Below are 24956 nucleotides of genomic sequence, written 5' to 3'. Positions count from 1 at the left end.
TGTAGATATTTCCATGTTTACACAGATAGCGGTGTAGACATTTCCATGTTTACACAGATAGCGGTGTGGATATTTCCGTGTTTATGCAGATAGCGGTGTAGATATTTCCATCTTTATACAGATAGCGGTGCAGTTATGTCCATGTTTATACAGATATTGGTGCAGATATTTCCATGTTTATACAGATAGCGGTGTAGATATTTCCATCTTAATACAGACGGCGGTGTAGATATGTCCATGCTCGTACAGATGGTGGTGTAGATATTTCCATGTTCATACTGATGGCGGTGTAGATATTTCGAAGTTTATAGAGATAACGCTGTAGTTATTTCCATATTTATAGAGAAATCTGTGTAGCTATTTCCATGTATATTCAGATAGCTGTGTAGATATTTCCATGTTCATGCAAATAGCTGTGAAGATATATCCATGTTCATCCAGATGCCGGTGTACATATATCCATGTTCATACAGATGGCGGTGAAGATATTTCCATGTTCAAACAAATGGCGGTGTAGATATTTACATGTTCATACAAATGGCAGTGTAGATATTTCCATGTTCATAGAGATGGCGGTGTAGATATTTCCACGTTCATACAAATGGCGGTGTAGATATTTCCATGTTCATAGAGATGGCGGTGTAGATATTTCCATGTTTATACAGATAGCAGTGTAGTTATTTCCATGTTTACGGAGATTGCCGTGTAGATATTTCCGTTGATATACAGATAGCTGTGTAGATATTTGCATGTTCATACAGATAGCGGTGTAGATATTTCCATGTTCATACAGATAGCGGTGTAGATATTTCTATGTTCATACAGATAGCGGTGTAGATATTTCCATGTTCATACAGATAGCGGTGTAGGTATTTCCATGTTCATACAGATAGCGGTGTAGATATTTCCATGTTCATACAGTTAGCGCTGTAGATATTTCCATGTTCATACAGATGGCGGTGTAGATATTTACATGTTCGTACGGATGGCAGTGTAGATATTTCCATGTTCATACAGGTGGCGCTGTAGTTATTTCCATGTTTATACAGATAGCAGTGTAGTTATCTCCATGTTTATAGAGATAGCAGTGTAGATATTTCCATTGATATACAGATAGCTGTGTAGATATTTCCATGTTCATACAGATAGCAGTGTAGATATTTCTATGTTCATATAGATAGCGGTGTAGATATTTCCATGTTCATACAGATAGCGGTGTAGATATTTCCATGTTCATACAGATAACGGTGTAGATATTTCCATGTTCATACAGATGGCGGTGTAGATATTTACATGTACATAGAGATGGCGGTGTAGATATTTCCATGTTTATACAGATAGCAGTGTAGTTATTTCCATGTTTATAGAGATAGCATAGTAGATATTTCCACTGATATACAGATAGCTGTGTAGATATTTGCATGTTCATACAGATAGCGGTGTAGATATTTCCATGTTCATACAGATAGCGGTGTAGATATTTCCATTTTTATAGAGATAGCGGTGTAGATATTTCCATGTTCATACAGATAGCGGTGCAGATATTTCCATGTTCAAACAGATAGCGGTGTAGATATTTCCATGTTCATACAGATTGCGGTGCAGATATTTCCATGTTCATACAGTTAGCTGTGTAGATATTTCCATGTTCATACAGATGGTGGTGTAGATATTTACATGTTCATACAGATGGCAGTGTAGATATTTCCATGTTCGTACAGATGGCGGTGTAGATATTACCACTTTTATGGATATGGCGGTGTAGATATTTCCATGTTCATACACATGGCGGTGTAGATATTTCCATGTTCGTACGGATGGCAGTGTAGATATTTCCATGTTCATACAGGTGGCGGTGTAGATATTTCCATGTTTATACAGATAGCAGTGTAGTTATTTCCATGTTTATAGAGATAGCAGTGTAGATGTTGCCGTTGATATACAGATAGCTGTGTAGATATTTGCATGTTCATACAGATAGCGGTGTAGATATTTCCATGTTCATACAGATAGCGGTGTAGATATTTCCATGTTCATACAGATAGCGGTGTAGGTATTTCCACGTTCATACAGATAACGGTGTAGATATTTCCATGTTCATACAAATAGCGGTGTACATATTTCCAAGTTCATACAGTTAGCGGAGTAGATATTTCCATGTTCATAGAGATAGCGGTGTAGATATTTCCATGTTCATACAGTTAGCGGTGTAGATATTTCCATGTTCATACAGATGACCGTGGAGATATTTACATGTTCATACAGATGGCGGTGTAGATATTTCCATGTTCGTACAGATGTCAGTGTAGATATTTTCATGTTCATAGAGATGGCTGTGTAGATATATCAATGTTTATGCTGATAGCGGTATAGATATTTCCATGTTTCTACAGATGGTGGTGTAGATATTTCCATGTTTATAGAGATGGCGGTCTAGATATTTCCATGTTTGTAGAGATAGTGGTGTAGTTATTTCCAAGTTTATAGAGACAGCGTTGTAGTTATTTCCATGTTTATTCAGATAGCGCTGAAGGTTTTTCCATGTTTATACAGATAGCGGTGTAGATATTTCCATGTTTATACAGATAGCAGTGTATATATTTCCATGTTTATAGAGATAGTGGTTTAGATAATTCCAATTTTATACAGATAGCTGTGTAGATATTTCCATGTTCATACAGATAGCGGTGTAGATATTTCTATGTTCGTATAGATAGCGGTGTAGATATTTCCATGTTCATACAGATAGCGGTGTAGATATTTCCATGTTCATACAGTTAGCGGTGTAGATATTTCCATGTTCATACAGATGGCGGTGTAGATATTTACATGTACAAGGAGATGGCGGTGTAGATATTTCCATGTTTATACAGATAGCAGTGTAGTTATTTCCATGTTTATAGAGATAGCATAGTAGATATTTCCACTGATATACAGATAGCTGTGTAGATATTTGCATGTTCATACAGATAGCGTTGTAGATATTTCCATGTTCATACAGATAGCGGTGTAGATATTTCCATTTTCATACAGATAGCGGTGTAGATATTTCCATGTTCATACAGTTAGCGGTGTAGATATTTCCATGTTCATACAGATGGCGGTTTAGATATTCACATGTTCATACAGATGGCGGTGTAAATATTTCCATGTTCTTTCAGATGGCGGTGTAGATATTTCCATGTTCATAGAGATGGCGGTGTAGATATTTCCATGTTTATACAGATAGCAGTGTAGTTATTTCCATGTTTACAGAGATTGCCGTGTAGATATTTCCATTGATATACAGATAGCTGTGTAGATATTTGCATGTTCATACAGATAGCGGTGTAGATATTTCCATGTTCATACAGATAGCGGTGTAGGTATTTCCATGTTCATACAGATAGCGGTGTAGATATTTCCATGTTCATACAGTTAGCGCTGTAGATATTTTCATGTTCATACAGATGGCGGTGTAGATATTTACATGTTCGTACGGATGGCAGTGTAGATATTTCCATGTTCATACAGGTGGCGCTGTAGTTATTTCCAAGTTTATACAGATAGCAGTGTAGTTATTTCCATGTTTATAGAGATAGCAGTGTAGATATTTCCATTGATATACAGATAGCTGTGTAGATATTTCCATGTTCATACAGATAGCGGTGTAGATATTTCTATGTTCGTATAGATAGCGGTGTAGATATTTCCATGTTCATACAGATAGCGGTGTAGATATTTCCATGTTCATACAGATAACTGTGTAGATATTTCCATGTTCATACAGATAGCGGTGTAGATATTTCCATGTTCATACAGTTAGCGGTGTAGATATTTCCATGTTCATACAGATGGCGGTGTAGATATTTACATGTACATAGAGATGGCAGTGTAGATATTTCCATGTTTATACAGATAGCAGTGTAGTTATTTCCATGTTTATAGAGATAGCATAGTAGATATTTCCACTGATATACAGATAGCTGTGTAGATATTTGCATGTTCATACAGATAGCGGTGTAGATATTTCCATGTTCATACAGATAGCGGTGCAGATATTTCCATGTTCAAACAGATAGCGGTGTAGATATTTCCATGTTCATACAGATTGCGGTGCAGATATTTCCATGTTCATACAGTTAGCTGTGTAGATATTTCCATGTTCGTACAGATGGTGGTGTAGATATTTACATGTTCATACAGATGGCGGTGTAGATATTTCCATGTTCGTACAGATGGCGGTGTAGATATTTCCACTTTTATAGATATGGCGGTGTAGATATTTCCATGTTCATACAGATGGCGGTGTAGATATTTCCATGTTCGTACGGATGGCAGTGTAGATATTTCCATGTTCATACAGGTGGCGGTGTAGATATTTCCATGTTTATACAGATAGCAGTGTAGTTATTTCCATGTTTATAGAGATAGCAGTCTAGATGTAGCCGTTGATATACAGATAGCTGTGTAGATATTTGCATGTTCATACAGATAGCGGTGTAGATATTTCCATGTTCATACAGATAGCGGTGTAGATATTTCCATGTTCATACAGATAGCGGTGTAGGTATTTCCACGTTCATACAGATAACGGTGTAGATATTTCCATGTTCATACAAATAGCGGTGTACATATTTCCAAGTTCATACAGTTAGCGGAGTAGATATTTCCATGTTCATAGAGATAGCGGTGTAGATATTTCCATGTTCATACAGTTAGCGGTGTAGATATTTCCATGTTCATACAGATGACCGTGGAGATATTTACATGTTCATACAGATGGCGGTGTAGATATTTCCATGTTCGTACAGATGTCGGTGTAGATATTTTCATGTTCATAGAGATGGCTGTGTAGATATATCAATGTATATGCTGATAGCGGTATAGATATTTCCATGTTTCTACAGATGGTGGTGTAGATATTTCCATGTTTATAGAGATGGCGGTCCAGATATTTCCATATTTGTAGAGATAGTGGTGAAGTTATTTCCAAGTTTATAGAGACAGCGTTGTAGTTGTTTCCATGTTTATTCAGATAGCGGTGAAGGTTTTTCCATGTTTATACAGATAGCGGTTTAGATATTTCCATGTTTATACAGATAGCAGTGTAGATATTTCCATGTTTATAGAGATAGTGGTGTAGATAATTCCAATTTTATACAGATAGCTGTGTAGATATTTCCATGTTCATACAGATAGCGGTGTAGATATTTCTATGTTCGTATAGATAGCGGTGTAGATATTTCCATGTTCATACAGATAGCGGTGTAGATATTTCCATGTTCATACAGATAACGGTGTAGATATTTCCATGTTCATACAGATAGCGGTGTAGATATTTCCATGTTCATACAGTTAGCGGTGTAGATATTTCCATGTTCATTCAGATGGCGGTGTAGATATTTACATGTACATAGAGATGGCGGTGTAGATATTTCCATGTTTATACAGATAGCAGTGTAGTTATTTCCATGTTTATAGAGATAGCAGTGTAGATGTTGCCATTGATATACAGATAGCTGTGTAGATATTTGCATGTTCATACCAATAGCGGTGTAGATATTTCCATGTTCGTACAGATGGCGGTGTAGATATTTCCATGTTCATAGAGATGGCAGTGTAGATATTTCCATGTTTATGCAGATAGCGGTATAGATATTTCCATGTTTATACAGATGGTGGTGTAGATATTTCCATGTTTATAGAGATGGCGGTCTAGATATTTCCATGTTTATAGAGATAGTGGTGTAGTTATTTCCAAGTTTATAGAGACAGCGTTGTAGATATTTCCATGTTTATGCAGATAGCGGTGAAGATATTTCCATGTTTATTCAGATAGCAGTGTAGTTATTTCCATGTTTATAGAGATAGCATAGTAGATATTTCCACTGATATACAGATAGCTGTGTAGATATTTGCATGTTCATACAGATAGCGGTGTAGATATTTCCATGTTCATACAGATAGCGGTGTAGATATTTCCATTTTTATAGAGATAGCGGTGTAGATATTTCCATGTTCATACAGATAGCGGTGCAGATATTTCCATGTTCAAACAGATAGCGGTGTAGATATTTCCATGTTCATACAGATTGCGGTGCAGATATTTCCATGTTCATACAGTTAGCTGTGTAGATATTTCCATGTTCATACAGATGGTGGTGTAGATATTTCCATGTTCATACAGATGGCGGTTTAGATATTTCCATGTTCATAGAGATAGCGGTGTAGATATTTCCATGTTTTTATAGATAGCAGTGTAGTTATTTCCATGTTTATAGAGATAGCAGTGTAGATGTTGCCGTTGATATACAGATAGCTGTGTAGATATTTGCATGTTCATACAGATAGCGGTGTAGATATTTCCATGTTCATACAGATAGCGGTGTAGATATTTCCATGTTCATACAGATAGCGGTGTAGGTATTTCCACGTTCATACAGATAACGGTGTAGATATTTCCATGTTCATACAGATAGCGGTGTACATATTTCCAAGTTCATACAGTTAGCGGAGTAGATATTTCCATGTTCATAGAGATAGCGGTGTAGATATTTCCATGTTCATACAGTTAGCGGTGTAGATATTTCCATGTTCATACAGATGACCGTGGAGATATTTACATGTTCATACAGATGGCGGTGTAGATATTTCCATGTTCGTACACATGTCGGTGAAGATATTTTCATGTTCATAGAGATGGCTGTGTAGATATATCAATGTTTATGCTGATAGCGGTATAGATATTTCCATGTTTATACAGATGGTGGTGTAGATATTTCCATGTTTATAGAGATGGCGGTCTAGATATTTCCATGTTTGTAGAGATAGTGGTGTAGTTATTTCCAAGTTTATAGAGACAGCGTTGTAGTTATTTCCATGTTTATTCAGATAGCGGTGAAGGTTTTTCCATGTTTATACAGATAGCGGTGTAGATATTTCCATGTTTATACAGATAGCAGTGTAAATATTTCCATGTTTATAGAGATAGTGGTGTAGATAATTCCAATTTTATACAGATAGCTGTGTAGATATTTCCATGTTCATACAGATAGCGGTGTAGATATTTCTATGTTCGTATAGATAGTGGTGTAGATATTTCCATGTTCATACAGATAGCGGTGTAGATATTTCCATGTTCATACAGATAACGGTGTAGATATTTCCATGTTCATACAGATAGCGGTGTAGATATTTCCATGTTCATACAGTTAGCGGTGTAGATATTTCCATGTTCATACAGATGGCCGTGTAGATATTTACATGTGCATAGAGACGGCGGTGTAGATATTTCCATGTTTATACAGATAGCAGTGTAGTTATTTCCATGTTTATAGAGATAGCAGTGTAGATGTTGCCATTGATATACAGATAGCTGTGTAGATATTTGCATGTTCATACAGATATCGGTGTAGATATTTCCATGTTCGTACAGATGGCGGTGTAGATATTTCCATGTTCATAGAGATGGCGGTGTAGATATTTTCATGTTTATGCAGATAGCGGTATAGATATTTCCATGTTTATACAGATGGTGGTGTAGATATTTCCATGTTTATAGAGATGGCGGTCTAGATATTTCCATGTTTATAGAGATAGTGGTGTAGTTATTTCCAAGTTTATAGAGACAGCGTTGTAGATATTTCCATGTTTATGCAGATAGCGGTGAAGATATTTCCATGTTTATTCAGATAGCGGTGTAGATATTTCCATGTTTATAGAGATAGTGGTGTAGATAATTCCAATTTTATACAGATGTCAGTGTAGATATTTCCAAGTTCATACAGATAGCGGTGTAGATATTTCCACTTTTATAGATATGGCGGTGTAGATATTTCCATGTTCATACAGATGGCGGTGTAGATATTTCCATGTTCGTACGGATGGCAGTGTAGATATTTCCATGTTCATACAGATAGCGGTGTAGATATTTCCATGTTCATACAGATAGCGGTGTAGATATTTCCATTTTTATAGAGATAGCGGTGTAGATATTTCCATGTTCATACAGATAGCGGTGCAGATATTTCCATGTTCAGATAGCGGTGTAGATATTTCCATGTTCATACAGATTGCGGTGCAGATATTTCCATGTTCATACAGTTAGCTGTGTAGATATTTCCATGTTCATACAGATGGTGGTGTAGATATTTACATGTTCATACAGATGGCGGTGTAGATATTTCCATGTTCGTACAGATGGCGGTGTAGATATTTCCATGTTCATAGAGATGGCGGTGTAGATATTTCCATGTTTATGCAGATAGCGGTATAGATATTTCCATGTTTATACAGATGGTGGTGTAGATATTTCCATGTTTATAGAGATGGCGGTCTAGATATTTCCATGTTTATAGAGATAGTGGTGTAGTTATTTCCAAGTTTATAGAGACACAGTTGTAGATATTTCCATGTTTATGCAGATAGCGGTGAAGATATTTCCATGTTTATTCAGATAGCGGTGTAGATATTTCCATGTTTATACAGATAGCAGTGTAGATATTTCCATGTTTATAGAGATATTGGTTTAGATAATTCCAATTTTATACAGATATCAGTGTAGATATTTCCAAGTTCATACAGATAGCAGTGTATATATTTCCACTTTTATAGATATGGCGGTGTAGATATTTCCATGTTCATATAGATGGCGGTGTAGATATTTCCATGTTCGTACGGATGGCAGTGTAGATATTTCCATGTTCATACAGGTGGCGGTGTAGATATTTCCATGTTTATACAGATAGCAGTGTAGTTATTTCCATGTTTATAGAGATAGCAGTGTAGATGTTGCCGTTGATATACAGATAGCTGTGTAGATATTTGCATGTTCATACAGATAGCGGTGTAGATATTTCCATGTTCATACAGATAGCGGTGAAGATATTTCCATGTTCATACAGATAGCGGTGTAGGTATTTCCACGTTCATACAGATAACGGTGTAGATATTTCCATGTTCATACAAATAGCGGTGTACATATTTCCAAGTTCATACAGTTAGCGGAGTAGATATTTCCATGTTCATAGAGATAGCGGTGTAGATATTTCCATGTTCATACAGTTAGCGGTGTAGATATTTCCATGTTCATACAGATGACCATGGAGATATTTACATGTTCATACAGATGGCGGTGTAGATATTTCCATGTTCATACAGATGTTGGTGTAGATATTTTCATGTTCATAGAGATGGCTGTGTAGATATATCAATGTTTATGCTGATAGCGGTATAGATATTTCCATGTTTATACAGATGGTGGTGTAGATATTTCCATGTTTATAGAGATGGCGGTCTAGATATTTCCATGTTTGTAGAGATAGTGGTGTAGTTATTTCCAAGTTTATAGAGACAGCGTTGTAGTTATTTCCATGTTTATTCAGATAGCGGTGAAGGTTTTTCCATGTTTATACAGATAGCGGTGTAGATATTTCCATGTTTATACAGATAGCAGTGTAGATATTTCCATGTTTATAGAGATAGTGGTGTAGATAATTCCAATTTTATACTGATAGCATTGTAGATATTTCCAAATTCATACAGATAGCGGTGTAGATATTTCCACGTTTATGGAGATGGCGGTGTAGATATTTCCATGTTCATACAAATGGCGGTGTAGATATTTCCATGTTTATAGAGATGGCGGTGTAGATATTTTCATGTTTACACAGATGGCGGTGTAGATATTTCCATGTTTACACAGATAGCAGTGTAGACATTTCCATGTTTACACAGATAGCGGTGTGTATATTTCCATGTTTATGCAGATAGCGGTGTAGATATTTCCATGTTTATACAGATAGCGGTGCAGATATTTCCATGTTTATACAGATGGGCAGATATTTCCATGTTTATACAGATAGCGGTGTAGATATTTCCGTCTTAATACAGATGGCGGTGTAGATATGTCCATGTTAGTACAGATGGCGGTGTAGATATTTCCATGTTCATACAGATGGCGGTGTTGATATTTCGAAGTTTATAGAGATAGCGCTGTAGTTATTTCCATATTTATAGAGAAATCTTTGTAGATATTTCCATGCATATGCTGATAGCTGTGCAGATATTTCCATGTTCATGCAGACAGCGGTGTAGATATTTCCATGTTCATCCAGATGTCGGTGTAGATATATCCATGTTCATACAGATGGCGGTGAAGGTATTTCCATGTTCATACAGATGGCGGTGTAGATATTTCCATGTTCATAAAAATGGCGGTGTAGATATTTCCATGTTCATAGAGATGGCGGTGTAGATATTTCCATGTTCATAGAAATGGCGGTGTAGATATTTCCCTGTTCATAGAGATGGCGGTGTAGATATTTCCATGTTTATACAGATAGCAGTGTAGTTATTTCCATGTTTATAGAGATAGCAGTGTTGATGTTGCCATTGATATACAGATAGCTGTGTAGATATTTGCATGTTCATACAGATGGCGGTGTAGATATTTCGAAGTTTATAGAGATAGCGCTGTAGTTATTTCCATATTTATAGAGAAATCGGTGTAGATATTTCCATGTATATGCAGATAGCTGTGTAGATATTTCCATGTTCATGCAGACAGCGGTGTAGATATTTCCAAGTTCATCCAGATGTCGGTGTAGATATATTCATGTTCATACAGATGGCGGTGTAGATATTTCCATGTTCGTACAAATGGCGGTGTAGATATTTCCATGTTCATAGAGATGGCGGTGGAGATATTTCCAAGTTCATACAAATGGCGTTGTTGATATTTCTCTGTTCATAGAGATGGCGGTGTAGATATTTCCATGTTTATACAGATAGCAGTGTAGTTATTTCCATGTTTATAGAGATAGCAGTGTAGATGTTGCCGTTGATATACAGATAGCTGTGTAGATATTTGCATGTTCATACAGATAGCTGTGTAGATATTTGCATGTTCATACAGATAGCGGTGTAGATATTTCCATGTTCATACAGATAGCGGTGTAGGTATTTCCACGTTCATACAGATAACGGTGTAGATATTTCCATGTTCATACGGGTGGCGGTGTAGATATTTCCATGTTCGTACGGATGGCAGTGTAGATATTTCCATGTTCATACGGGTGGCGGTGTAGATATTTACATGTTTATACAGATAGCAGTGTAGTTATTTCCATGTTTATAGAGATAGCAGTGTAGATATTCCCATTGATATACAGATAGCTGTGTAGATATTTGCATGTTCATACTGATAGCGGTGTAGATATTTCCATGTTCGTATAGATAGCGGTGTAGATATTTCCATGTTCATACAGATAGCTGTGTAGATATTTCCAAGTTCATACAGTTAGCGGAGTAGAAATTTCCATGTTCATACAGATAGCGGTTTAGATATTTCCATGTTCATACAGTTAGCGGTGTAGATATTTCCATGTTCATACAGATGGCCGTGTAGATATTTACATGTTCATACAGATGGCGGTGTAGATATTTCCATGTTCGTACAGATGGTGGTGTAGATATTTTCATGTTCATAGAGATGGCGGTGTAGATATTTCCATGTTTATGCAGATAGCGGTATAGATATTTCCATGTTTATACAGACGGTGGTGTAGATATTTAAATGTTTATAGAGATGGCGGTCCAGATATTTCCATGTTTGTAGAGATAGTGGTGTAGTTATTTCCAAGTTTATAGAGACAGCGTTTTAGATATTTCCATGTTTATACAGATAGCGGTGAAGATATTTCCATGTTTATACAGATAGCGGTGTAGATATTTCCATGTTTATTCAGATAGCAGTGAAGATATTTCCATGTTTATACAGATAGTGGTGTAGATATTTCCATGTTTATACAGATAGCAGTGTAGATATTTCCATGTTTATAGAGATAGTCGTGTAGATAATTCCAATTTTATACTGATAGCATTGTAGATATTTCCAAATTCATACAGATAGCGGTGTAGATATTTCCACGTTTATAGAGATGGCGGTGGAGTTATTTCCATGTTCACACAGATGGCGGTGGGGATATTTCCATGTTTATAGAGATTTCGGTGTAGATATTTTCATGTTTACACAGATGGATGTGTAGATATTTCCGTGTTTACACAGATAGCGGTGTAGACATTTCCATGTTTACACAGATAGCGGTGTGGATATTTCCATGTTTATGCAGATAGTGGTGTAGATATTTCCATGTTTATACTAATAGCGGTGCGGATATTTCCATGTTTATACAGATAGTTGGGCAGATATTTCCATGTTTATACAGATAGCGGTGTAGATATTTCCATCTTAATACAGATGGTGGTGTAGGTATGTCCATGTTCGTACAGATGGCGTTGTACGTATTTCCCTGTTAATACAGATGTTGGTGTAGATATTTCGAAGTTTATAGAGATAGCGCTGTAGTTATTTCCATATTTATAGAGAAATCTGTGTAGATATTTCCATGTATATGCAGATAACAGTGTAGATATTCCCATGTTCATGCAGATAGCGGAGTAGATATTTCCATATTCATCCAGATGCCGGTGTAGATATATCCATATTCATACAGATGGCGGTGAAGATATTTCCATGTTCATACAGATGGTGGTGTAGATATTTCCATGTTCATACAAATGGCGGTGTAGATATTTCAATGTTCATAGAGATGGCGGTGTAGATATTTCCATGTTCGTACAGATGTCGGTGTAGATATTTTCATGTTCATAGAGATGGCTGTGTAGATATATCAATGTATATGCTGATAGCGGTATAGATATTTCCATGTTTCTACAGATGGTGGTGTAGATATTTCCATGTTTATAGAGATGGCGGTCTAGATATTTCCATGTTTGTAGAGATAGTGGTGTAGTTATTTCCAAGTTTATAGAGACAGCGTTGTAGTTGTTTCCATGTTTATTCAGATAGCGGTGAAGGTTTTTCCATGTTTATACAGATAGCGGTTTAGATATTTCCATGTTTATACAGATAGCAGTGTAGATATTTCCATGTTTATAGAGATAGTGGTGTAGATAATTCCAATTTTATACAGATAGCTGTGTAGATATTTCCATGTTCATACAGATAGCGGTGTAGATATTTCTATGTTCGTATAGATAGCGGTGTAGATATTTCCATGTTCATACAGATAGCGGTGTAGATATTTCCATGTTCATACAGATAACGGTGTAGATATTTCCATGTTCATACAGATAGCGGTGTAGATATTTCCATGTTCATACAGTTAGCGGTGTAGACATTTCCATGTTCATACAGATGGTGGTGTAGATATTTACATGTATATAGAGATGGCGGTGTAGATATTTCCACGTTTATACAGATAGCAGTGTAGTTATTTCCATGTTTATAGAGATAGCAGTGTAGATGTTGCCATTGATATACAGATAGCTGTGTAGATATTTGCATGTTCATACCAATAGCGGTGTAGATATTTCCATGTTCGTACAGATGGCGGTGTAGATATTTCCATGTTCATAGAGATGGCAGTGTAGATATTTCCATGTTTATGCAGATAGCGGTATAGATATTTCCATGTTTATACAGATGGTGGTGTAGATATTTCCATGTTTATAGAGATGGCGGTCTAGATATTTCCATGTTTATAGAGATAGTGGTGTAGTTATTTCCAAGTTTATAGAGACAGCGTTGTAGATATTTCCATGTTTATGCAGATAGCGGTGAAGATATTTCCATGTTTATTCAGATAGCAGTGTAGTTATTTCCATGTTTATAGAGATAGCATAGTAGATATTTCCACTGATATACAGATAGCTGTGTAGATATTTGCATGTTCATACAGATAGCGGTGTAGATATTTCCATGTTCATACAGATAGCGGTGTAGATATTTCCATTTTTATAGAGATAGCGGTGTAGATATTTCCATGTTCATACAGATAGCGGTGCAGATATTTCCATGTTCAAACAGATAGCGGTGTAGATATTTCCATGTTCATACAGATTGCGGTGCAGATATTTCCATGTTCATACAGTTAGCTGTGTAGATATTTCCATGTTCATACAGATGGTGGTGTAGATATTTCCATGTTCATACAGATGGCGGTTTAGATATTTCCATGTTCATAGAGATAGCGGTGTAGATATTTCCATGTTTATATAGATAGCAGTGTAGTTATTTCCATGTTTATAGAGATAGCAGTGTAGATGTTGCCGTTGATATACAGATAGCTGTGTAGATATTTGCATGTTCATACAGATAGCGGTGTAGATATTTCCATGTTCATACAGATAGCGGTGTAGATATTTCCATGTTCATACAGATAGCGGTGTAGGTATTTCCACGTTCATACAGATAACGGTGTAGATATTTCCATGTTCATACAGATAGCGGTGTACATATTTCCAAGTTCATACAGTTAGCGGAGTAGATATTTCCATGTTCATAGAGATAGCGGTGTAGATATTTCCATGTTCATACAGTTAGCGGTGTAGATATTTCCATGTTCATACAGATGACCGTGGAGATATTTACATGTTCATACAGATGGCGGTGTAGATATTTCCATGTTCGTACACATGTCGGTGAAGATATTTTCATGTTCATAGAGATGGCTGTGTAGATATATCAATGTTTATGCTGATAGCGGTATAGATATTTCCATGTTTATACAGATGGTGGTGTAGATATTTCCATGTTTATAGAGATGGCGGTCTAGATATTTCCATGTTTGTAGAGATAGTGGTGTAGTTATTTCCAAGTTTATAGAGACAGCGTTGTAGTTATTTCCATGTTTATTCAGATAGCGGTGAAGGTTTTTCCATGTTTATACAGATAGCGGTGTAGATATTTCCATGTTTATACAGATAGCAGTGTAAATATTTCCATGTTTATAGAGATAGTGGTGTAGATAATTCCAATTTTATACAGATAGCTGTGTAGATATTTCCATGTTCATACAGATAGCGGTGTAGATATTTCTATGTTCGTATAGATAGTGGTGTAGATATTTCCATGTTCATACAGATAGCGGTGTAGATATTTCCATGTTCATACAGATAACGGTGTAGATATTTCCATGTTCATACAGATAGCGGTGTAGATATTTCCATGTTCATACAGTTAGCGGTGTAGATATTTCCATGTTCATACAGATGTCCGTGTAGATATTTACATGTACATAGAGACGGAGGTGTAGATATTTCCATGTTTATACAGATAGCAGTGTAGTTATTTCCATGTTTATAGAGATAGCAGTGTAGATGTTGCCATTGATATACAGATAGCTGTGTAGATATTTGCATGTTCATACAGATATCGGTGTAGATATTTCCATGTTCGTACAGATGGCGGTGTAGATATTTCCATGTTCATAGAGATGGCGGTGTAGATATTTTCATGTTTATGCAGATAGCGGTATAGATATTTCCATGTTTATACAGATGGTGGTGTAGATATTTCCATGTTTATAGAGATGGCGGTCTAGATATTTCCATGTTTATAGAGATAGTGGTGTAGTTATTTCCAAGTTTATAGAGACAGCGTTGTAGATATTTCCATGTTTATGCAGATAGCGGTGAAGATATTTCCATGTTTATTCAGATAGCGGTGTAGATATTTCCATGTTTATAGAGATAGTGGTGTAGATAATTCCAATTTTATACAGATGTCAGTGTAGATATTTCCAAGTTCATACAGATAGCGGTGTAGATATTTCCACTTTTATAGATATGGCGGTGTAGATATTTCCATGTTCATACAGATGGCGGTGTAGATATTTCCATGTTCGTACGGATGGCAGTGTAGATATTTCCATGTTCATACAGATAGCGGTGTAGATATTTCCATGTTCATACAGATAGCGGTGTAGATATTTCCATTTTTATAGAGATAGCGGTGTAGATATTTCCATGTTCATACAGATAGCGGTGCAGATATTTCCATGTTCAGATAGCGGTGTAGATATTTCCATGTTCATACAGATTGCGGTGCAGATATTTCCATGTTCATACAGTTAGCTGTGTAGATATTTCCATGTTCATACAGATGGTGGTGTAGATATTTACATGTTCATACAGATGGCGGTGTAGATATTTCCATGTTCGTACAGATGGCGGTGTAGATATTTCCATGTTCATAGAGATGGCGGTGTAGATATTTCCATGTTTATGCAGATAGCGGTATAGATATTTCCATGTTTATACAGATGGTGGTGTAGATATTTCCATGTTTATAGAGATGGCGGTCTAGATATTTCCATGTTTATAGAGATAGTGGTGTAGTTATTTCCAAGTTTATAGAGACACAGTTGTAGATATTTCCATGTTTATGCAGATAGCGGTGAAGATATTTCCATGTTTATTCAGATAGCGTTGTAGATATTTCCATGTTTATACAGATAGCAGTGTAGATATTTCCATGTTTATAGAGATATTGGTTTAGATAATTCCAATTTTATACAGATATCAGTGTAGATATTTCCAAGTTCATACAGATAGCAGTGTATATATTTCCACTTTTATAGATATGGCGGTGTAGATATTTCCATGTTCATACAGATGGCGGTGTAGATATTTCCATGTTCGTACGGATGGCAGTGTAGATATTTCCATGTTCATACAGGTGGCGGTGTAGATATTTCCATGTTTATACAGATAGCAGTGTAGTTATTTCCATGTTTATAGAGATAGCAGTGTAGATGTTGCCGTTGATATACAGATAGCTGTGTAGATATTTGCATGTTCATACAGATAGCGGTGTAGATATTTCCATGTTCATACAGATAGCGGTGAAGATATTTCCATGTTCATACAGATAGCGGTGTAGGTATTTCCACGTTCATACAGATAACGGTGTAGATATTTCCATGTTCATACAAATAGCGGTGTACATATTTCCAAGTTCATACAGTTAGCGGAGTAGATATTTCCATGTTCATAGAGATAGCGGTGTAGATATTTCCATGTTCATACAGTTAGCGGTGTAGATATTTCCATGTTCATACAGATGACCATGGAGATATTTACATGTTCATACAGATGGCGGTGTAGATATTTCCATGTTCATACAGATGTCGGTGTAGTTATTTTCATGTTCATAGAGATGGCTGTGTAGATATATCAATGTTTATGCTGATAGCGGTATAGATATTTCCATGTTTATACAGATGGTGGTGTAGATATTTCCATGTTTATAGAGATGGCGGTCTAGATATTTCCATGTTTGTAGAGATAGTGGTGTAGTTATTTCCAAGTTTATAGAGACAGCGTTGTAGTTATTTCCATGTTTATTCAGATAGCGGTGAAGGTTTTTCCATGTTTATACAGATAGCGGTGTAGATATTTCCATGTTTATACAGATAGCAGTGTAGATATTTCCATGTTTATAGAGATAGTGGTGTAGATAATTCCAATTTTATACTGATAGCATTGTAGATATTTCCAAATTCATACAGATAGCGGTGTAGATATTTCCACGTTTATAGAGATGGCGGTGTAGATATTTCCATGTTCATACAAATGGCGGTGTAGATATTTCCATGTTTATAGAGATGGCGGTGTAGATATTTTCATGTTTACACAGATGGCGGTGTAGATATTTCCATGTTTACACAGATAGCGGTGTAGACATTTCCATGTTTACACAGATAGCGGTGTGTATATTTCCATGTTTATGCAGATAGCGGTGTAGATATTTCCATGTTTATACAGATAGCGGTGCAGATATTTCCATGTTTATACAGATGGGCAGATATTTCCATGTTTATACAGATAGCGGTGTAGATATTTCCGTCTTAATACAGATGGCGGTGTAGATATGTCCATGTTAGTACAGATGGCGGTGTAGATATTTCCATGTTCATACAGATGGCGGTGTTGATATTTCGAAGTTTATAGAGATAGCGCTGTAGTTATTTCCATATTTATAGAGAAATCTTTGTAGATATTTCCATGCATATGCTGATAGCTGTGCAGATATTTCCATGTTCATGCAGACAGCGGTGTAGATATTTCCATGTTCATCCAGATGTCGGTGTAGATATATCCATGTTCATACAGATGGCGGTGAAGGTATTTCCATGTTCATACAGATGGCGGTGTAGATATTTCCATGTTCATAAAAATGGCGGTGTAGATATTTCCATGTTCATAGAGATGGCGGTGTAGATATTTCCATGTTCATAGAAATGGCGGTGTAGATATTTCCCTGTTCATAGAGATGGCGGTGTAGATATTTCCATGTTTATACAGATAGCAGTGTAGTTATTTCCATGTTTATAGAGATAGCAGTGTTGATGTTGCCATTGATATACAGATAGCTGTGTAGATATTTGCATGTTCATACAGATGGCGGTGTAGATATTTCGAAGTTTATAGAGATAGCGCTGTAGTTATTTCCATATTTATAGAGAAATCGGTGTAGATATTTCCATGTATATGCAGATAGCTGTGTAGATATTTCCATGTTCATGCAGACAGCGGTGTAGATATTTCCATTTTTATAGAGATAGCGGTGTAGATATTTCCATGTTCATACAGATAGCGGTGCAGATATTTCCATGTTCAAACAGATAGCGGTGTAGATATTTCCATGTTCATACAGATTGCGGTGCAGATATTTCCATGTTCATACAGTTAGCTGTGTAGATATTTCCATGTTCATACAGATGGTGGTGTAGATATTTACATGTTCATACAGATGGCAGTGTAGATATTTCCATGTTCGTACAGATGGCGGTGTAGATATTACCACTTTTATGGATATGGCGGTGTAGATATTTCCATGTTCATACACATGGCGGTGTAGATATTTCCATGTTCGTACGGATGGCAGTGTAGATATTTCCATGTTCATACAGGTGGCGGTGTAGATATTTCCATGTTTATACAGATAGCAGTGTAGTTATTTCCATGTTTATAGAGATAGCAGTGTAGATGTTGCCGTTGATATACAGATAGCTGTGTAGATATTTGCATGTTCATACAGATAGCGGTGTAGATATTTCCATGTTCATACAGATAGCGGTGTAGATATTTCCATGTTCATACAGATAGCGGTGTAGGTATTTCCACGTTCATACAGATAACGGTGTAGATATTTCCATGTTCATACAAATAGCGGTGTACATATTTCCAAGTTCATACAGTTAGCGGAGTAGATATTTCCATGTTCATAGAGATAGCGGTGTAGATATTTCCATGTTCATACAGTTAGCGGTGTAGATATTTCCATGTTCATACAGATGACCGTGGAGATATTTACATGTTCATACAGATGGCGGTGTAGATATTTCCATGTTCGTACAGATGTCAGTGTAGATATTTTCATGTTCATAGAGATGGCTGTGTAGATATGTCAATGTTTATGCTGATAGCGGTATAGATATTTCCATGTTTCTACAGATGGTGGTGTAGATATTTCCATGTTTATAGAGATGGCGGTCTAGATATTTCCATGTTTGTAGAGATAGTGATGTAGTTATTTCCAAGTTTATAGAGACAGCGTTGTAGTTATTTCCATGTTTATTCAGATAGCGCTGAAGGTTTTTCCATGTTTATACAGATAGCGGTGTAGATATTTCCATGTTTATACAGATAGCAGTGTATATATTTCCATGTTTATAGAGATAGTGGTGTAGATAATTCCAATTTTATACAGATAGCTGTGTAGATATTTCCATGTTCATACAGATAGCGGTGTAGATATTTCTATGTTCGTATAGATAGCGGTGTAGATATTTCCATGTTCATACAGATAGCGGTGTAGATATTTCCATGTTCATACAGTTAGCGGTGTAGATATTTCCATGTTCATACAGATGGCGGTGTAGATATTTACATGTACATGGAGATGGCGGTGTAGATATTTCCATGTTTATACAGATAGCAGTGTAGTTATTTCCATGTTTATAGAGATAGCATAGTAGATATTTCCACTGATATACAGATAGCTGTGTAGATATTTGCATGTTCATACAGATAGCGTTGTAGATATTTCCATGTTCATACAGATAGCGGTGTAGATATTTCCATTTTCATACAGATAGCGGTGTAGATATTTCCATGTTCATACAGTTAGCGGTGTAGATATTTCCATGTTCATACAGATGGCGGTTTAGATATTCACATGTTCATACAGATGGCGGTGTAAATATTTCCATGTTCTTTCAGATGGCGGTGTAGATATTTCCATGTTCATAGAGATGGCGGTGTAGATATTTCCATGTTTATACAGATAGCAGTGTAGTTATTTCCATGTTTACGGAGATTGCCGTGTAGATATTTCCATTGATATACAGATAGCTGTGTAGATATTTGCATGTTCATACAGATAGCGGTGTAGATATTTCCATGTTCATACAGATAGCGGTGTAGGTATTTCCATGTTCATACAGATAGCGGTGTAGATATTTCCATGTTCATACAGTTAGCGCTGTAGATATTTCCATGTTCATACAGATGGCGGTGTAGATATTTACATGTTCGTACGGATGGCAGTGTAGATATTTCCATGTTCATACAGGTGGCGCTGTAGTTATTTCCAAGTTTATACAGATAGCAGTGTAGTTATTTCCATGTTTATAGAGATAGCAGTGTAGATATTTCCATTGATATACAGATAGCTGTGTAGATATTTCCATGTTGATACAGATAGCGGTGTAGATATTTCTATGTTCGTATAGATAGCGGTGTAGATATTTCCATGTTCATACAGATAGCGGTGTAGATATTTCCATGTTCATACAGATAACTGTGTAGATATTTCCATGTTCATACAGATAGCGGTGTAGATATTTCCATGTTCATACAGTTAGCGGTGTAGATATTTCCATGTTCATACAGATGGCGGTGTAGATATTTACATGTACATAGAGATGGCAGTGTAGATATTTCCATGTTTATACAGATAGCAGTGTAGTTATTTCCATGTTTATAGAGATAGCATAGTAGATATTTCCACTGATATACAGATAGCTGTGTAGATATTTGCATGTTCATACAGATAGCGGTGTAGATATTTCCATGTTCATACAGATAGCGGTGCAGATATTTCCATGTTCAAACAGATAGCGGTGTAGATATTTCCATGTTCATACAGATTGCGGTGCAGATATTTCCATGTTCATACAGTTAGCTGTGTAGATATTTCCATGTTCGTACAGATGGTGGTGTAGATATTTACATGTTCATACAGATGGCGGTGTAGATATTTCCATGTTCGTACAGATGGCGGTGTAGATATTTCCACTTTTATAGATATGGCGGTGTAGATATTTCCATGTTCATACAGATGGCGGTGTAGATATTTCCATGTTCGTACGGATGGCAGTGTAGATATTTCCATGTTCATACAGGTGGCGGTGTAGATATTTCCATGTTTATACAGATAGCAGTGTAGTTATTTCCATGTTTATAGAGATAGCAGTGTAGATGTTGCCGTTGATATACAGATAGCTGTGTAGATATTTGCATGTTCATACAGATAGCGGTGTAGATATTTCCATGTTCATACAGATAGCGGTGTAGATATTTCCATGTTCATACAGATAGCGGTGTAGGTATTTCCACGTTCATACAGATAACGGTGTAGATATTTCCATGTTCATACAAATAGCGGTGTACATATTTCCAAGTTCATACAGTTAGCGGAGTAGATATTTCCATGTTCATAGAGATAGCGGTGTAGATATTTCCATGTTCATACAGTTAGCGGTGTAGATATTTCCATGTTCATACAGATGACCGTGGAGATATTTACATGTTCATACAGATGGCGGTGTAGATATTTCCATGTTCGTACAGATGTCAGTGTAGATATTTTCATGTTCATAGAGATGGCTGTGTAGATATATCAATGTATATGCTGATAGCGGTATAGATATTTCCATGTTTCTACAGATGGTGGTGTAGATATTTCCATGTTTATAGAGATGGCGGTCCAGATATTTCCATATTTGTAGAGATAGTGGTGTAGTTATTTCCAAGTTTATAGAGACAGCGTTGTAGTTGTTTCCATGTTTATTCAGATAGCGGTGAAGGTTTTTCCATGTTTATACAGATAGCGGTTTAGATATTTCCATGTTTATACAGATAGCAGTGTAGATATTTCCATGTTTATAGAGATAGTGGTGTAGATAATTCCAATTTTATACAGATAGCTGTGTAGATATTTCCATGTTCATACAGATAGCGGTGTAGATATTTCTATGTTCGTATAGATAGCGGTGTAGATATTTCCATGTTCATACAGATAGCGGTGTAGATATTTCCATGTTCATACAGATAACGGTGTAGATATTTCCATGTTCATACAGATAGCGGTGTAGATATTTCCATGTTCATACAGTTAGCGGTGTAGATATTTCCATGTTCATTCAGATGGCGGTGTAGATATTTACATGTACATAGAGATGGCGGTGTAGATATTTCCATGTTTATACAGATAGCAGTGTAGTTATTTCCATGTTTATAGAGATAGCAGTGTAGATGTTGCCATTGATATACAGATAGCTGTGTAGATATTTGCATGTTCATACCAATAGCGGTGTAGATATTTCCATGTTCGTACAGATGGCGGTGTAGATATTTCCATGTTCATAGAGATGGCAGTGTAGATATTTCCATGTTTATGCAGATAGCGGTATAGATATTTCCATGTTTATACAGATGGTGGTGTAGATATTTCCATGTTTATAGAGATGGCGGTCTAGATATTTCCATGTTTATAGAGATAGTGGTGTAGTTATTTCCAAGTTTATAGAGACAGCGTTGTAGATATTTCCATGTTTATGCAGATAGCGGTGAAGATATTTCCATGTTTATTCAGATAGCAGTGTAGTTATTTCCATGTTTATAGAGATAGCATAGTAGATATTTCCACTGATATACAGATAGCTGTGTAGATATTTGCATGTTCATACAGATAGCGGTGTAGATATTTCCATGTTCATACAGATAGCGGTGTAGATATTTCCATTTTTATAGAGATAGCGGTGTAGATATTTCCATGTTCATACAGATAGCGGTGCAGATATTTCCATGTTCAAACAGATAGCGGTGTAGATATTTCCATGTTCATACAGATTGCGGTGCAGATATTTCCATGTTCATACAGTTAGCTGTGTAGATATTTCCATGTTCATACAGATGGTGGTGTAGATATTTCCATGTTCATACAGATGGCGGTTTAGATATTTCCATGTTCATAGAGATAGCGGTGTAGATATTTCCATGTTTATATAGATAGCAGTGTAGTTATTTCCATGTTTATAGAGATAGCAGTGTAGATGTTGCCGTTGATATACAGATAGCTGTGTAGATATTTGCATGTTCATACAGATAGCGGTGTAGATATTTCCATGTTCATACAGATAGCGGTGTAGATATTTCCATGTTCATACAGATAGCGGTGTAGGTATTTCCACGTTCATACAGATAACGGTGTAGATATTTCCATGTTCATACAGATAGCGGTGTACATATTTCCAAGTTCATACAGTTAGCGGAGTAGATATTTCCATGTTCATAGAGATAGCGGTGTAGATATTTCCATGTTCATACAGTTAGCGGTGTAGATATTTCCATGTTCATACAGATGACCGTGGAGATATTTACATGTTCATACAGATGGCGGTGTAGATATTTCCATGTTCGTACACATGTCGGTGAAGATATTTTCATGTTCATAGAGATGGCTGTGTAGATATATCAATGTTTATGCTGATAGCGGTATAGATATTTCCATGTTTATACAGATGGTGGTGTAGATATTTCCATGTTTATAGAGATGGCGGTCTAGATATTTCCATGTTTGTAGAGATAGTGGTGTAGTTATTTCCAAGTTTATAGAGACAGCGTTGTAGTTATTTCCATGTTTATTCAGATAGCGGTGAAGGTTTTTCCATGTTTATACAGATAGCGGTGTAGATATTTCCATGTTTATACAGATAGCAGTGTAAATATTTCCATGTTTATAGAGATAGTGGTGTAGATAATTCCAATTTTATACAGATAGCTGTGTAGATATTTCCATGTTCATACAGATAGCGGTGTAGATATTTCTATGTTCGTATAGATAGTGGTGTAGATATTTCCATGTTCATACAGATAGCGGTGTAGATATTTCCATGTTCATACAGATAACGGTGTAGATATTTCCATGTTCATACAGATAGCGGTGTAGATATTTCCATGTTCATACAGTTAGCGGTGTAGATATTTCCATGTTCATACAGATGGCCGTGTAGATATTTACATGTACATAGAGACGGCGGTGTAGATATTTCCATGTTTATACAGATAGCAGTGTAGTTATTTCCATGTTTATAGAGATAGCAGTGTAGATGTTGCCATTGATATACAGATAGCTGTGTAGATATTTGCATGTTCATACAGATATCGGTGTAGATATTTCCATGTTCGTACAGATGGCGGTGTAGATATTTCCATGTTCATAGAGATGGCGGTGTAGATATTTTCATGTTTATGCAGATAGCGGTATAGATATTTCCATGTTTATACAGATGGTGGTGTAGATATTTCCATGTTTATAGAGATGGCGGTCTAGATATTTCCATGTTTATAGAGATAGTGGTGTAGTTATTTCCAAGTTTATAGAGACAGCGTTGTAGATATTTCCATGTTTATGCAGATAGCGGTGAAGATATTTCCATGTTTATTCAGATAGCGGTGTAGATATTTCCATGTTTATAGAGATAGTGGTGTAGATAATTCCAATTTTATACAGATGTCAGTGTAGATATTTCCAAGTTCATACAGATAGCGGTGTAGATATTTCCACTTTTATAGATATGGCGGTGTAGATATTTCCATGTTCATACAGATGGCGGTGTAGATATTTCCATGTTCGTACGGATGGCAGTGTAGATATTTCCATGTTCATACAGATAGCGGTGTAGATATTTCCATGTTCATACAGATAGCGGTGTAGATATTTCCATTTTTATAGAGATAGCGGTGTAGATATTTCCATGTTCATACAGATAGCGGTGCAGATATTTCCATGTTCAGATAGCGGTGTAGATATTTCCATG

Source organism: Gorilla gorilla, chromosome 11, assembly GCF_029281585.2.
Source record: "Gorilla gorilla gorilla isolate KB3781 chromosome 11, NHGRI_mGorGor1-v2.1_pri, whole genome shotgun sequence".
NCBI classification, from domain to species: domain Eukaryota; kingdom Metazoa; phylum Chordata; class Mammalia; order Primates; family Hominidae; genus Gorilla; species Gorilla gorilla.
Note: the sequence above shows the minus strand (reverse complement) of the source record.